At 29.1% G+C, this 13,514-nt stretch overlaps 1 long non-coding RNA gene across 2 annotated transcripts; it reads right to left on the reverse strand.

Annotated features, from left to right (window-relative positions):
• Window positions 1-136: 136 nt before the first annotated feature.
• Window positions 137-12,286, reverse strand: LOC122518768. Of its 2 annotated transcripts, XR_006304145.1 has the most exons (3): window positions 12,058-12,286; window positions 11,611-11,697; window positions 137-280 (listed from the first exon to the last, which is right to left on the reverse strand). It is a non-coding gene; the product is annotated as an uncharacterized LOC122518768 (long non-coding RNA). The 2 variants fall into 2 exon arrangements; XR_006304144.1 differs by lacking the exon at window positions 12,058-12,286 and having other exon boundaries at window positions 11,611-11,792.
• Window positions 12,287-13,514: the final 1,228 nt, after the last annotated feature.

Genomic DNA, 13,514 nt, shown 5'->3' on the forward strand with positions numbered 1-13,514 from the left:
ACTCTCGATATCTGAGCAATCTGAAGCGGATTTCTTTTCTGATGCGCTTAGCTCGCATTTTTCGACCAATCCTTCTTCACCTTCCTCCCCTCCCTCCAACCCCTCCACCACCACCTCCTCCTCCTCCTCCTCCTCCTCCACACCCTTTCCACGGCCTTTATTCCCTCCTAGGAAATCCTCTCGAAGTGCTCTACGAAGCGCATTTCCAATTATGCAACCTCGCCTATCCTTTTCTATAAAAACCACCCTCAAACAGTCCTTTCCGATTTCACGAGATCACCTGGAACGAATATAAATTCTTATTTATCATTTAGATTTACTTTTTTGTTTTTTTTTGTTTACATACAATTATACAATTAAAAATATTGTTGTAGTTATATGATTTATAAATATAAAATAATATAATAAAAGATATACTTCACATTGTGAAGTATACTATCATAGTTCCTATAATATCACTTAAACAACGTGAGTATGGTGGTTTGTAAAATTGGATGGGGGGCTGACTCGCTCGGAAACAAAAATCATGTGTGTTTTTTTAATTTATAAATATAAAATAATATAATAAAAGCACATTGTGAAGTATACTATCATAGTTCCTATAAAGATCAGTTAACGTGAGTATGGTGGTTTGTAAAATTGGATGGGGGGGGGGCTGACTCGTTCGGAAACAAAAATCATGTGTGTTTTTTTAATTTATAAATATAAAATAATATAATAAAAGATATACTTCATTGTGAAGTATACTATCATAGTTCCTATAAAAATCAGTTAATGTGAGTATGGTGGTTTGTAAAATTGGATGGGGTGGGGAGTGACTCGTTCGGAAGCAAAAATTATGTGTGTTTTTTTAATTTATAAATATAAAATAATATAACAAAAAATATACTTCACATTGTGAAGTATACTATCATAGTTCCTATAAAATCAGTTAACGTGAGTATGGTGGTTTGTAAAATTGAATGGGGAGGGTGACTCGTTCGGAAGCAAAAATCAATGTGTATTTTTGTTTGAAAGTGTCAGAAGAGAAGTAATTCGAATCTGTAAAAAAAGAACAGATTGAAAAATATAAAAAGAAATAAAAAATTTGTTATAATTCTTTTCTCACTGGATAATATAGAAAATGATGAAACATCGAAAGTATCTTCCGTTTCTCTTTATCTCGTTTAATATCTTTTTTTTACCCTTTTTATTCGTTTATTAATCCATGCAAATTATAATAGTTTAACCTTTCAGGTATGATGAAAGCTGAAAGTTGCATTACCATCACGGTAATATTTGTCGGCGTGCTCGTATAAATGAAAATAAATTTGTGTGGAAAGTTTAAAACGCCGTATCAAAGAGCAACCATACGATGACATTTTCCATGATTTTTCCCAATGGATATAACTTTCTTAATATAATTAATGATTAATATAAATAAATGTTACACTACCTCTTATTAAGAACATTTTTTTCTTTTTTCTTTTTTTTTTCTTTTATATTTATCTAAAATATTCTTTTTTCTTTTTTATATTTATCTAAAATATATTCTTTTTTCTGTTTTATATTTTTATATTATATATGTTCGCTAAGCACACAATTAAAAAAAAAACTAATCTTGAGCCATGTGTTCGTAAAAATAATTTAAAAAAAAAAGTAAATTAATCGCATTTTGTTTTCTTATGCATCCCTTACACTCTTTTCTTGATAATTATGATCCCAGTATTATTTGAATCATCGCAAGACATACGTCAAAAGCAAAACAAATGCATTCATAAAGGGTTGGACGTATACATCCTATGTTTGAACGGAAACTGTCCTAAAGATCGGAATAGAACGTGTTAATAATGAATTATTGTCTGTGATCTGGGTGTTACCACATGTTACAGATGTTCAAAGTGGTAACCACTAACAACGAGACATTCTCTGAAATGTTTATCCACAGATTGCGTTACACCTTTAAGTGTTCCCTAATCGATAGTGAAGTACAAGCTTGTCGTGTTTATTCCTAAATAGTATTCTCTGTAATAATTGATGCATCACGACATAGATTTTCTATCAATTTATTCTATAAAAAGAGAAAATTTAACACGGTGTTAAGTAAACCGATTGTAATGGTCATTTCAAGTTTTCCCATATATTCAACAATTTTTTATTACACATGGTTACTTTAGTATTTACCGAATGTTTGCACGTTTTGTTAATACCACGTGGTTTGCTAAACATGTAATAGAATATTTTATAATATACAATTAATATTTCTATTAATATATAATATATAATTTATATATAAAATATACACAGAAATTTTTCTATCAAATATCTTTTGTATTTTTGTTACAACACGAGACATTCTCTGAATGTTTATCCACAGATTGTGTTACACCTTTAAGTGTTCCCTAATCGATAGTGAAGTACAAGCTTGTCGTGTTTATTCCTAAATAGTATTCTCTGTAATTGATGCATCACGACATAGATTTTCTATCAATTTATTCTATAAAAAGAGAAAATTTAACACGGTGTTAAGTAAACCGATTGTAATGGTCATTTCAAGTTTTCCCATATATTCAACAATTTTTTATTACACATGGTTACTTTAGTATTTACCGAATGTTTGTACATTTTGTTAATACCACGTGTTCTGCTAAACATGTAATAGAATATTTTATAATATACAATTAGTATTTCTATTAATATATAATATATAATTTATATATGAAATATACACAAATTTTTCTATCAAATATCTTTTGTATTTTTGTTACAACAACGAGACATTCTCTGAAATGTTTATCCACAGATTGTGTTACACCTTTAAGTGTTCCCTAATCGATAGTGAAGTACAAGCTTGTCGTGTTTATTCCTAAATAGTATTCTCTGTAATAATTGATGCATCACGACATAGATTTTCTATCAATTTATTCTATAAAAAGAGAAAATTTAACACGGTGTTAAGTAAACCGATTGTAATGGTCATTTCAAGATTTCCCATATATTCAACAATTTTTTATTACACATGGTTACTTTAGTATTTACCGAATGTTTGTACATTTTGTTAATACCACGTGGTTTGCTAAACATGTAATAGAAAATTTTATAATATACAATTAGTATTTCTATTAATATATAATATATAATTTATGTATGAATATACACAGATTTTTCTATCAAATATCTTTGTATTTTTGTTACAACAACGGACTTCTCTGAAATGTTTATCCACAGATTGTGTTACACCTTAAGTGTTCCCTAATCGATAGTGAAGTACAAGCTTGTCTGTTTATCCTAAATAGTATTCTCTGTAATAATTGATTCATCACGACATAGATTTTTATCAATTTATTCTATAAAAGAGAAAATTTAACACGGTGTTAAGTAAGCCGATTGTAATTGTCATTTCAAGATTTCCCATAATATTCAACAATTTTTATTACACATGGTTACTTTAGTATTTACCGAATGTTTGTACATTTTGTTAATACCACGTGTTCTGCTAAACATGTAATAGAATTTTTTATAATATACAAATAATATTTCTATTAATATATAATATATAATTTATATTATGAAATATACACAGATTTTTCTATCAAATATCTTTTGTATTTTTGTTACAACAACGAGACATTCTCTGAAATGTTTATCCACAGATTGTGTTACACCTTTAAGTGTTCCCTAATCGATAGTGAAGTACAAGCTTGTCGTGTTTATTCCTAAATAGTATTCTCTGTAATAATTGATGCATCACGACATAGATTTTCTATCAATTTATTCTATAAAAAGAGAAAATTTAACACGGTGTTAAGTAAACCGATTGTAATGGTCATTTCAAGTTTTCCCATATATTCAACAATTTTTTATTACACGTGGTTACTTTAGTATTTACCGAATGTTTGTACATTTTGTTAATACCACGTGTTCTACTGAGCATGTAATAAAATATTTTATAATCTATAATTTAGATATAAAATATACACAGATTTTTCTATAAAATATCTTTTGTATTTTTGTTACGATTAAACGTTCCATTAAACAATGTAATAATACACGTGTAAAGAATAAACATTTTCCTGATCGCACGTAATCATCGGTTCCGTTTATTTTGCAGTAATAAAGCATTTGAAGAAAAGAAAAAAAATAGAAAGAAAGAAAGAAAAAAAACACAGGGATGCATACACAAAAAATAAGTAAAAAATAAAAAAATAGCGAATAAAAGCTTTGGAGGAGAAACAAATAAAAAAAGAAAAGAAATTTCCAATTCAATGAATAAAACCCCGCGAGAGAGTAGAATATTATTATTATTATAGAATATATATTCTATTTAGGATAAAAACGTTTATGATAAATTTTTCTTATTCTCGACTTATTTTTTCTTTTCTTTTTCTTTATATATCCACGTACCTGAATATAGATGTTCGTTTAAAAAAATACTCTTGAAAGGTGCGCTACATTTGTACGCGTTCAAAAATGCATGATTCCATTTAAAGAAAATGACGGGAACCTTCGAATATCGTTCCTTCTCATCTCCACTTTAAGGGAAAAACAATTTTTACTTTATAACACGTTCGATAACTAATACATTTTATTCGAATATTTTATTTCTTATAAGTAAAATCGTTGAAGTCATTTGATCACGAGCAAACAAATATATCAATTTATTGCAAACAAATGTGGAATTTGAAAAAAGAAAAAATGCAGTTGCATTATTAAGTAAATAATAATAATAATAATAATATTAATAATAATAATAATAATATTGCATTCATAATAATAATAATAATATTATTAATTAATAATATTATTAAATAATAGATTTTATTAATAAATAAATAATAAATTAAATTACAATATATATATTAAATAATATAGTATTAGATTAATAATATTATTATATATATATACTTAATAATTAATAATTTAGGAATTACTAATAATACGTTTATTAAGTACTATTAGTTTAAGTTATAAGTTATTAAGTAATAATTAATATTGCATTACGAATTACAACTGCAATCCTTTCTTTTTTTCCGCTTATCTACATTCAAAAAAACAAGAAAAAAACATTTTGCATGGTTATCCCTTAAAAAGAAAATATGTATATTTAGTGTGTGGTGGTGTGTATATAGTATAATAAATGCAAATTTATCACAAACAAATGTGGAATTTGAAAAAGAAAAAAATGCAGTTGCATTATTAAGTTGCATTACGAATTGCAACTGGCAATCCTTTCTTTTTTTTTTCCGCTTATCTACATCCAAAGAAAAAAATACATTTGCATGGTATATCCCTTAAAAAGAAAATATGTATATGTCAGTATGTGTGTGTGTGTGTGTATAGTATAATAACTATGAAAGAATTCTCTCTTTCTGGATAAACTCGCGTAATAAGACCTAAAGCGATTTTTGAAAAGTTTTCTTTGACTTTAACGTGAAAACTTTTTTCAAGTCGAGAGATAAAGAGAGAAAGAAAAGCTTTTTCTTTCTCAATGATATCGATTCGATACGCCTAAACGTTATAATATTCTAAAAAAAATTTATTTTAGAATATTATATATATATATTTATTTATATATTATATGTTATATAATATTTATATATATGTATATATTATATATAATATATTATTTAGGAATATATATATATATTTATTTATTTATTATATATTATATATATTATTTTTAGAATATTATATATATATTTATTTATATATTATATATTATATATATTATTTTTAGAATATTATATATATATTTATTTATATATTATATATATATATATTATTTTTAGAATATTATATATATATTTATTTATATATTATATATTATATATATTATTTTTAGAATATTATATTATATTATTTTTTTTTAGTTTATAATATTCTAAAAATGAAAAAGAAATACCATTGATTCGATTTCAAATGTAACCCACCGAATTTCAGGAACACATATAACATTCTCGATTGTATCTCTCTCTCTCTCCTCTTTCTCTGGTTTTTTTTTGTTCTTTCTTTTCTTCTTTTTTAATTAACGACAGAAAAGAAAATCTGAATTTCATGAACAAAGTAATTCGAAGTATATATATATATATATGAATGCACATACCTTTCTGATAGAACACCCTCGTTTCGTTTCGTTTCGTTTCGTTTCGTTTCGTTACATTTCGTTTCGTCTCGTCTCGTTCGTTTCGTTTCATTTCAAGTTCGTTCATTTAATTGTTCGCGATTTATTCGGGGGAAAAGAAGAAATAAAAAAAATAAAAGAAAGAAAAAAGAAAGAAGATACGATTTAAGTTTCGCAATTAACCACCACCCCAACGATATATAATTCTTTATCGATTAAAACGTTGATATAAAAAAAATGAAAAATGAAAAAAAAGAAACGAAAGAAAGGGAATATGCACTTTCTTATTTTATTTCACCATTCCTAGATTCCTTTCGAATGCGAAAGGAACGGATTCTTTTAAAAACCTCAAAGAAGTGCATTGAACGTTTTAGAAGAAAAATGGGGATGGTAGTAAAGGTAAAAGAAATATGAAATAATAAGAAAAAGAAAGTGGAAAGGTAAAGAAAAAGAAAAAGAAAAAGAAAAGAAAAGGAATAATAAATGTAAAAAAGAAAAAAATGAATCGAAGTAGCAATATTATAAAATATGCTCCTTCGGTTAAAAAATCGTATGGGGTTTTTTTCTTTACGCGGAAAAATACAATTTAAACGCAATGAAAACTTTAAACGCGAACGCATACTGCAGGAAATTAATAGAAACGTGCACGTGAAGTGAAAAGCCAAGCTGGGAAAAGCTGGGGAAAAGCTGTGCGAAGTGGCAGTTATTTAAAAGAGAAACGAGATTTTCGCGTGTATGAGAACGTGATCTTCGTGTTAGAAAATATATATATGGTGTATATAGGTGAGTTATTGTCAAAAATTTGAATATAAAACGATTCGAAGTTTAAAAACCACCAAACGTATCGCGTGTTGTAAACGTTCTTGAATACGACACGTGGTCTATAGAAAAAATATTAGTTTGTCCCATAAGTTTTTTCCGCGCCACGTTATGTATGACTAAGAGCAAAAAAAAGGAAGGAACTTATGGGACAACTTAATATATATATATAATATATAAATAAAAAATAAATTAATAAATAATAAAATAATAATAATATAAAAAAGATAAAAATAGATTAATAAATAATAAAATAATAATAATATAAAAACATAAATAAATAATAAATAATAAATAATAATAAATTAATAAAATATATTAATATAAACATATATATATATATAGTTTTAAAAATTGTTGGTTTTTAGAATACACGATAAGGACGAATCAAAAGTATTTCCACGAATCATTCTGAATATCTATCTAAAGAGCTATTTATCCCTATTTATAGTTTCTACCATGCACGTCTCTTCGAAAAGCCATGATTACGCATACACGAACATAATATATATAATACATAAATCTAGCCAGTTTCTAGAAGATATTCATATTATTTATGTAATCTCCCCTAGAAGAGGATATAACATTTCAAAATTATTTTCATCCCCTGTCTTTACTTTAAAATTGCAAAAACGAATAGCACAAATTTATTTTCAATTTAACCATTCGAATTGTATATTAAACGATACCATAAAATCATGATCAGTCGCGTTACATCGGGTTTTTCGTAACTGGTTGCGAAAGAAAAAAAGTTAAGGGGGGAAGAAAAAAGAATCATGTTAATCTATTTTATATATTTACTTAGTTACTTACTTAAGTTAGTTACTTTTAGTTACTTTTAGTTACTTATTGTTAGATAGACCGACTAAATCATACTAAAGCACGAATGGGAACTTACAAAAGCTATGCACGACAACTTCTTGTCGCGAGAGATTATTGAATTTCAGGATAAACTTCGTCGAGGGGATGGAGAACCTTGACGAAAAAGTGAAGAACAAGAAGAAGAAGAAGAAGAAGACCCGAATTTTCGAGTTTGATTCGTAGTTTAGTTGGTAGAATTTAACAAAGACAAAGAAGAATAAGAGACGAAAGAGAAAGGAAAATGAAGAACAAGAAATAGAAACTTTTCATAGTACGTATTTACGATGACTCATGAAAGTATCTCAACATTTAACATGAAATATTTTATTATATGATAAGATGATGATATGACAGTTATGATACTCAAAGTGTATGAGAAGTACCATATCACCAAGTGTTACAAAAAAATTAATAAAAATTATGCATAATTGTTTACAAGATTTTATTCGTGCCAAAGGTGGGGGGTCCTACTAAAAAATTATATTTGTATAATTAATGTTTATAATAGTTATGTAAATATTCTATATAATATTATACTTATTATAATATATATATATAAAAAAAATATATTAAATAAATTTATTAAATTTAAATTAATAATATTAAATGAATAATATTAAATTTAATTAATATATTAAAATAATTAATATAATAATATAAATATATACTTATTATAATTAATAAAATATTTCTCAATGGTAAGTGTACAGAAATACTTTCGTATAGTCACTGTATATCTATAACCATTTAATATAATTCAACTTTAAGATTATATAAACGAATGAAGTACCTATTTCCAAAGCATTGATAAGTTAAGGTCGATTCCAGTATTCGCATATTCCAAGCATGATCCTTGCTTGGCACCCTTCCTCTCTCTCTCTCTCTCTCTCGACTGTAATTAATGATCCTCTTCTGTCGTTTGCACTGACTGAGAAATATTAATTGGTTGAACATTCACGATTTTACTGAGTAAACCACCAAACCTGCCTCCTTCCCTTTCCCTTCACCTTCGTATATTAATGCGTTAGTATTTGTTACAAACGTTTATTCGATTTAATATTATCTAATTCCCTTCTACTTTTAAACAAGGATCGATTGTCTTTTGATATCATACAAAATACGAATTTTCCTTAACTCGTCAAATGAACTCACTCACCTACGTAGAAATAATAGTTATACAAAAAGTAGTTAGTTCAATCTAATTCGTATCTCGTTTAAATGATACTTCATTTGAAAATGTTATACATACACTAACATAAGTGAGAGATATTTCAATATTGTTCAAAACTCAAGATACGAAAAACTAAGTCTGTCAGTTTGCTTTGTATATCGTACGTTAAGAAATAAATTCCATTGTTGAAATACTTTTTAAAACGAGGAAAGGAGTAGCATAATAGAGAAAAACTTTTTGAAATTATTTCTATCAATGGACCAAGTTATTCTTTCTTTCTTTATATATCTATCTATCTATCTATCTGTCTATCTATATATCTTTCTCTTCAAATAACAAAAGGTAACCGATCATTGAAAGCATACAATCTGATTCTGTATGGACTTGTAATGATATCATACCGGCACGGTGCAGCATGAGCATGTGCATGTGCATGTATGCACCACTCTTTGGACAAGTTTTCAATGAGAATTTTAAGCTATATTGGAAAGGTATCGATACCGTACCTACATACGTACCCTATATGTAGGTCGATAATTCGAGTAAATCGATACATACGATGTACGATGGTTTTAACCAGAAACATAACGCCCCCATCATCTATTGAAAACTGTTCGTTCATAAAAATGAATCATAACTATATATACAAGACTACCCTTCCTTCCCATTTTCTACATGAATATTTGATTATCTGACTATTCGGGTTTCTACGATATTTTTTCTCATCTTCTTATTTATTATTTAGTGACGCAACGAAACCCTGACACGCATTTTGTTCGTTCGAAGAAAACTCTCCCAATAAATTCGAAGCTTCGATTGTTTAACAAAAATCGAGAGGCCCGGGGGGATTCGAACCCAGGATCTTTCGCATACGAAAAGAACGCTCTACCACTTGAGCCACGAAGAACTATATCTTCTTATTGATATTACCTGGACTATACATTGAATGATTTTTATACATAAATAAATCTTGACTCTTTACTTTTTATAATACGAAAATCTATCACACGAGAGGATACGTTTATGATGGGGGGGGGGAGTATACGCGTACGAGATTACTCTTCTTGAAAATTGAAATATGGTATCTCATTTGTGTTCTCTTTTATAGATTATTTTTCGTTCTACGGTTTAACAAAATGTTATATCAACTATATATGTTAATCTGAATTATTGCTCGTCGAAAGAAGAAATTTTGTCCGTGAGAAAATCATAACCTTTTTCGTTCTTTTTTTAAATGCATTCGCGCGTTATTATTATCGATTATCTTTATGAAATAAATGGCTGGTAAATTAAAAAAAAGAAAAAACGCATTATTAAGGGAAAAAAAAAATCAACGCCGAATCAATTTTTTGTTGTTGTTTTTTTTCACTTGCAAGACGAAAAAAGTTTCGAAAGAGAGGCAAGTCTCGCAACGAGATTTAAAAAAAGAATAGAGGAAAAAAGGGAAAAGAAAGAAAGTAGAACGAACTTTCGGGAAAAATAAAAAGAAAGACCAAAAAAAAAAGAGAAGCGTGGAAGGAGGGGAGGGGTACAAACTTTCCGCTTCCTTTCCTTTTCACGTTTTAATTTTTATTTCCCTCCTTACCCCCCCCCCACCTCATCAACGTGTCCCTACAACAATTCACTTCTTTTCAATATATTTTTTTCTCTCTTACGTTATTTAAGTAGAATTTTATATCGTCGGTTCAATTGCAATCTCACGTTTTGAATGAATATAAAATATAAAAAACAATCGTAAAGTTTTCTCCCTTATATAATAAATAATCAGAAATGTGATCGGTTAGAACGTAACTCGGATTTTTCTTCTACTTCTTCTTCTTCTTCGAATCAGTAATCTCTGGAAAAAAAAACTTTTCAATTCGTTCGATTAAAACTATTCCCTTTTTTCTTTCTCTCTCTCTCACACTTCGATGAAACTCGCATCGGTTGGCGGGCGTCTTTTAAAAAGAATCATTATTATCTCGAATAAGAGAAACGGACCCTGGATCAAAACGTGGGATGATTTTATCCGCGATATCTTGTCCCTTCCCCCCCTCCCCCCCCTCGCCCAATCCCAACCACCCTTCCACCCTCTTACCATACACCCCCTCGTATGAAACGACGACGCGCTTGCGTTTCACTTCATTAATCTTTCAGCAACACCCCCGTACGTTTATTCTCCCCGTTCCACCACCACCACCACCACCACCACCACCACCACCACCACCACCCCCGCATCTCTTATCCCCCTCTTTTATTCTACGACATATACGTCACGTTATCGGATTCTTTTCTAATGTCTAAATCACGTCATCACTGATCGTAAAAAAACACACACACACATACACACACATACATAGACACACACATATGTAAAAAGATATTCACGTTTATTCCCACCCACTTGAATGAACCTTTTGTAACTCTATTCGAGAAATAATAATATAAATTAAAATTTATATTAATTAATTTTTGTTTTTTATTTATTACATATTTATTTAATTTTTTAATTTTTTAATATATTTAATATATGTTATTATATAGTTCAATTAAAAACTATTATGCATAGAGACAAAATGATATAATTGTATAATAATGAAAATAAATAAATGAAACGGAAAATAAGGAAAGATGATCGATAGATCGATAGATCGATATCTGTAGAATAGAAAAAACGCACCTGTGCTCGCAGGAGAAGTGCAACGTGACATTCCAGTTTTTCAAGAAAGATCAACTTCAAGATGATCGAATGCCGGAAGATAGTACACTTTAAAGTAAAGGAACGATGAACAGAGATGAAATATCATCCTCTCCCTCTTCCCCTCTCCCTCTCTCTCCCTCTCTCCCTCTATTTTTTTTATCTTTTCAATCTTTATCCATAAATCATGTAATTTTAAATATTACATAGTGATCAAAATTTCGAAATAATCAGATTAGATTTTAATAAAGAACAAATTACAAAGTTAAAAGAAAATAAGGGAAGAATACAACGAGAAACATTGAAAGACAATTGAATAAAATCTAAAGAAATACACACACATTTATATACATTATAAAAAATCTTATACATATATATAAAATTAATTTCAATAAAAAGAAATTACAAAGAGAGAAAAAAAATAAATACCACGAGAAACATCGGAAGACAATTGGATAAAATCTGAAAAAAAAAACACACACACACACACACATATATATACACGTAGAAAATAAAATAAAAATTGATGACGACGTGGGGGGGGGGTCCCGTGAGAGAAAGTGAGAGATATAAGTAAAAGATCCGCGAGTTATAATACTCCTCGAAATAAAATAATGTCGTTCCGGTCTAGGCGCGAGTGACGAGCGCACTGAGAAAATCCGGGCGTCCCGTACAAAACTGCATCCGCATGCGCGTGTAGAATTCACATCTAACCATCACCACTACCACCACCAACCACCACCAGCACATCATCTCTTCCACCTCCACCATCCTCATCCTCTTTCTCCCCATTCACCCACCACCACCACACCACCACCACCTTCTATTCCACTTCATATCCACCGTTTCATTCTCTCTTCCCGGTAACATCCAACACACACACACATACATACTCCACCCACACGTAGAAAGAGTGACACAGGACGCACGAAAAGCTTTCTTTCTCTTTCTCTTTCTCTTTCTCTCTCACTCACTCTCACTCTCGAGGATGCATTCACTACACGAGACTGCACTGCACTGCACTGCACTGCATTGCATTGCACTGCACGCGATCTTTGACGAACCGGTTATGCGCGACGATTTTTATCCACGTTATTATATACACTCTCTTTTTCTTATCAATCAATCTTTTTTTCTATATGTTCTATATTATTTTATTAATACTATTAATAATTTATTGCTACTGTGTTGTTACTTTATTTTTTTTTTTCTTATTCTTTTGATCTAACCCGATTTTTTGTACTTCATTCATCACGAGATTTCTCTCAAACAAGTACGAATGGGTATTTTATATATTTTTATTAATACTATTAATAATTTATTGTTATTTTATTTATTTTTTTTTCTTATATTTTGTTGGTAACGCGATCTAACCCGATTTTTTGAAGTTATACTTCTTTTGGCGCGTTGGGGAAAATGTAATGGGGAGTGATTTTGTTCTGAGCGTCTGGAAAAACGACACCATGAAGTTTGTCGGTATTTACGACGCGCGGCAAAGCGATTTCAAGTATACGGCATGAAGTTGTCTTCTTTTCCTTCTTCCCCCCTTTTTTCTCAGCGGGTCACCCATCCAAATACTAATCGTACGCAGCGCTGCTTTACTTAAATGATCGAAACGAGAACTAATGCTGTAACCGCGCCATGACAGTTGACGCGTCAAATATTTCGATATACTCTCTTATATTTAGTGTGGACTGATATCTATATTTGGATATTTTCTTTTTCTTTTTTTATTCTTTCTTTATATATATATAATAATAATTATTTTTTTCTTAAGTTATTTTTTTCTTTGAAGTTTTTTGTTGAAGTTATTTTTGAGGTTTTGAGGTTATGTTCGTTTTGGTACGGTTCTTACGTGCGTACATAAGTACACACACCAGTTTTTT

The sequence above is a fragment of the Polistes fuscatus genome, unplaced genomic scaffold (genome assembly GCF_010416935.1).
Source record: "Polistes fuscatus isolate 324 unplaced genomic scaffold, CU_Pfus_HIC Scaffold26, whole genome shotgun sequence".
Taxonomy (NCBI): domain Eukaryota; kingdom Metazoa; phylum Arthropoda; class Insecta; order Hymenoptera; family Vespidae; genus Polistes; species Polistes fuscatus.